Source organism: Microtus ochrogaster, unplaced genomic scaffold, assembly GCF_000317375.1.
Source record: "Microtus ochrogaster isolate Prairie Vole_2 unplaced genomic scaffold, MicOch1.0 UNK26, whole genome shotgun sequence".
Lineage (NCBI taxonomy): Eukaryota > Metazoa > Chordata > Mammalia > Rodentia > Cricetidae > Microtus > Microtus ochrogaster.
The window spans coordinates 2,331,829-2,336,357 of record NW_004949124.1 but is presented as its reverse complement, the minus strand read 5'-3'; the positions used below and the strand labels follow the sequence as shown (position 1 = coordinate 2,336,357).

General features: G+C 47.5%; 1 non-coding gene across 1 annotated transcript; it reads right to left on the bottom strand.

Annotated features, from left to right (window-relative positions):
- Positions 1-3,062: 3,062 nt before the first annotated feature.
- LOC113458439 lies at positions 3,063-3,200 on the bottom strand. Its single transcript, XR_003378821.1, has one exon. It is a non-coding gene; the product is annotated as a small nucleolar RNA SNORA2/SNORA34 family (small nucleolar RNA).
- Between the last annotated feature and the right edge of the window lie 1,329 nt (positions 3,201-4,529).

The following is a 4,529-nucleotide window of genomic DNA, read 5'->3' as shown; positions in this document are numbered from 1 at the left end:
TGTGTGTGTGTGTGTGTGTGTGTGTGTGTGTGTGTGTGTATGACCTCAACCCCACTTAGAGCTGGGCATGCCAACACTTGTCACATGACTCCTGTCCCCCACTGACCTTAGTGCTTTGGTCGCATAGATCCCAAACCTTCTTAGAGTGTTTGTATGGATTTTCTGAGGACAGGGCTGGGTTCTTTACCTTCCTCCAAGAATCATTTACCACAACTCTGTTGCCTGAGGTCTATGGGCAAACACCATGGCACCAGGCCTCTATGCTAGATAGACAATGATTCCCCCCACACACATCAAGGGAACTTGCCATGTGTCCTTTCCCTTCCCACCCTGGGGAAAGGCCTGCGTTACACCTCTTTTCTGAGGTCCCATGCCTGGGGTTTCTCTCCACTCTCTCCAGCAACAGCCCCAACAGTATTTTGTGTCTGTGGTTCAGTGAACATGTCCTAACTTCAAGTCACCAGCTTCCCTGTTATAGACCCTCTGGGAACAATGGAGTCCCAGAAAGTCCCCTGACTAGGCTGTAAGAATGGCTCCCCACTCTGTACCCACAACAAACCGCATCTTCCCAGGAGACCCTAACTCCCTGAGTTCCTGGACTCTTTCTTACATATAGCCAGTGGGAAGCAGGCTGTGCAGTGGGCATCAGTGAGAGCAGTTCTCTCAGAGGCTGTAGATGGGCTGGTCTAATCGGTCCTGCATGTGGGCTTCTGAACTCCCTGCAGCAGATTCCTCGTGCCATTTGCTCAACTTTGGCCAATGACTGCAACCCAGGGACACAAGGAAAAATCCCACGGGGCATCCTGTTTCAATGTCCAGTTCCTCATGAACTCATCCTCTGACCTTGGCTTCTGGAATTGTTATGTACGTCAGCAAAGAATAGGCCATCAGAATAATGCAGCAGAAGAGGAACCCCAACTTCAGCTCTTGACCTTGATGCCTAGTCTCTGGCAGCCAGCGCGTGAAGGTGAAATGAAACAACATTTGAAAGAGCTGGCACATTGTCTTTTCTAAGTATTTCAGAGTCTTGTCAATATTGGAAAAGCAGCATCTCCCCCTCTGGATCTCACTGCTTTGACCGAAGGATGGAGAAGTCCTACCCCACAGGCAGAATCTGAAGCTTGATGGAGATGGCTCGCAGCACAGGCAGCATAGGGCCTGGCACATAGCAAAGCTGTTCTTTTCCGTCCTTGCAGCGGCTTCCCCTGAGTGGCCACACCTGACGGTCGCAGGGTCTGTCAACAGTGGGTGGGAGCCTCCATCCCCGGAAGGAACTGTGCAAGGCAGAGCAGAGCTAGGGATGGAGTCGGTGGAGCAAGGACCACTTAAGCCTAAAGAAGGCACCAACGGTCTATAGTGCCTTCCCTGCTTGCAGGGCAAGTCCAGGGCAGGGAGTCCCAGAGCTTGCCTCCTGTGCTGAACCTTTGAACAAGATCACCAAGGGACCGAGGTGCTCAGCTACTGCTGCGTCACAAGAGAGTTGGGTCCGGTGATGCCAAGTGGCTGGGGACCCCTGCCGGATCCCACCTGACATCTGATGTCTGCTCTCCTCTTGCTCATTGCAGTTTCTCTCACTCTCATCCACCTTTCACAGTGATGATACTTTTTTCTTCATGGCCACAAAGATGACAAGGTTTTTGTCATCCTGTGACACAGCCTGGCCTATTCATGTCTTCCTATGTGTTTCTCCACCCTGCCTGGCCAATGGTGATGATGTGGCATCTCCTTGGAAACAGATGTTGATCCCACAGTTGCTTAGCGATGTGCTGCAGAATGATGTAATCCAAGCTCTGGTTTCCTGATGGGGAGGGGGGATTGACATCCTTTGATGTGTCTGTACTACTGGGGCCCTTGCCTCGGCCCTTTTTATATAAGAGCAAAAAGCAAAAGGAACTGGAATTTACCTACTTGGGAGGAATGACATCAGAAAGAGAGCAAAGTGTTAGGAGTCCGAGAACTGGGTTTGAAGCAGGGACAAGATGGGAAAGGTGACAATATTTCTCTACAGGATCACAGGATGGAGGTGCCATGGAAACTGTCCAGTGGGGAGGCTGAAGCCAAACATGAAGGCTCTGCATCTTCCTACTTCATTTTGACAGCTATGGTGGGGCAAGCACTGCTCCCCAGAGAGCCCCCACCATGTTTGGGAGGCCTGGGGTAAGGATTCAGATACAATATCTGAATATCGAGTACAAGGGCACTCGCCATTATAAAACAGGTCATCAGACTGTTAAAATTGTGGTAGCTGTAGTAGTATTCCCCTGAAACAGGTCTACATCACAATCCCCCAAACATGTAAGTGTATTTTTTTTTCCCGAATAAGGTTGCTGCTTGACTGCCTGTCAGCTGAAGAGGTTGTAGTCTGGATGAGGCAGGGTGAGCCATGTAATCGCGGGGTCCTGTTGTAGTTTGAATGTGTGTGTCCCCTAGTACACTCCATTGTTGAAAGCTTGTGGCAATCCTCGGAAATAGAAACTTTGTAGAAGAAGCAGGACCCGCTAGAGGGTTCTTATGTCCCTGGGGGTGCTGCCCTCGGGAGCGTGGGAGTCCTGGAGTGAAATCTCACTAGAACCAGTTATAGAAACCTGCACCCGATCTCTAAATTGTCAGCTTTGCTGTTTGGTGGTGTGGGTTTTTTTCCCCCTTACATACATGTTCCTGTCACCTACCATGACATTCCCACCAGAGCCATGGTGGTGCCATGCTTGGGGACCTCCAGAACTGTGAACTCGACCATCCTCTTTGCTTATAAAGTCCATTACAGTAACAAAAGAAACAGATGTAGAGTCTTTCAAGTGAGAGCTATATGTTGAAGAGAACGGTACAGCGATGAGAGTGGAGAGAGACGAGATACTCCCCTAGCTTTGAAGATGGAAGGAGCCATTTGAGAAGGAACATAGCATGCCACTAGAAGATGGGAGAGTTAAGGAAATGGATTCTACCCCCAGGGTGTCCAGACAAAAATGTACCCTGCAGGACATCCAGGCCGGCTTCTGGCCAAGGAATTCTAAGGCAATAAATAAATTTGTGCTATTTTATTCTTTATTTTTTTTTAAACAGAGAGTTGTTTCTTCCAAACAAAATAGTCATTCTCTACTGAGGTTCCAGAATAGCTGCAATCCACAGGAAGAGATAGCTCTTCGGGCCTCTGCTTGAAACCGATAGCTACAGTGTAACTTCTAGTGTTCAGTTAAAGCCATTCATTATTTTATTTTACTAAGAGATTATGGTGTCTTGTTAAGCCTGAAATGTGGCAATAATAATAAATGGCACAAGCCTGTGGGAAGCCCATGGTAGTGCCACCCAATGGCTGGCCATTGGAGGGGTCGTTCTGCCTGCCTCAGTCAGATCTGGCACCACCACCAAAGAAAACAAGACATGTTGCTACCCCATGTTCCACCTGCACTACAACCTTCAAAGAAAAGCTCAAATGGGACCAGCCCAGACTCTCCCCATGTCGACAAACTCAGCACTCCTATTAGCAGGAGACATGGTGGGAGAACTTTTCTGTGTCCCACAAGATGGCAGTTGGAGCCGTTTTGGACTTTGAAATGCCCTTACTTGTTGACCCCACCCCCAACCAACAGGGTGACCTTTGTCGACTCACAGAACTCTATAGTATCTAAGGATTCTGCAGGTCTGAGCACACTCTGCCTCCTCCAGGAAGCCTTTCTGTGGGGTGATGGTCTTTACCCTGTAGATATTTGTCACTTGTATTGGTTTAATAAAATTCTGATTGGCTAGTAGCCAGGCAGTAAATATAGGTGGGGTGACCAGAACAGGAGAATTCAGGGAAGAGTAAAGGCTCAATCTGCAGTCATAACTCAGATGCAGAGGAAGCAAAATGAGAATGCCTCACTGATAAAAGGGGCACAGGTGAGTGAGATGCTGGAAGGATATTGACCAAAGGCTACAAAGTTTATGTTCAGCGTAAATAATGACTTTTCAAGACCTCTTGAGTATTTTGATGACCAGATTTATTTCCACACTGCAAAAGAAATTTATATTAAATCTTTTCATTGCATAAAAATAAAAAAAAGGTACTAAGCCATGTGGCTAACACAGACAAGGATTATAGGTTAATTTAAGATGTGAAGAGTTAGTAAATAAGAAGCCTAAGCTATTGGCCAAGCAGTGTTGTAGTTAATATAGTTTCTGTGTAATTATTTTGGGTCTGAGAGGCCGGGGAACAAACAAGCAGCCTCTGCTTACACCTTTCTCAGCCAGTATTGCCCACATTCAGCCCTTTCTGGCTACAAAGCTTTTACACAGTAGTTTCTACTCAGTGTGGAGTGATATGTGAAGATAGTTTAATATATGCCCTTCTGTTCACAGACTGTTTCATGCCTCTAGGCCCCAAATTGGAGGTATACAGAGGCAAGCCCACTATCTCTGTTGGCCAGTGGTCATCAGCTGGTGGTGTGTTCACCAACCTGGAGGGCAGATTCCAACCACACTTGGAATAGCTTTGCTATCCACAGGCTTCCATTCCCTGCTAATTGCAATGGCATTTTTGGATTCATGCTTTT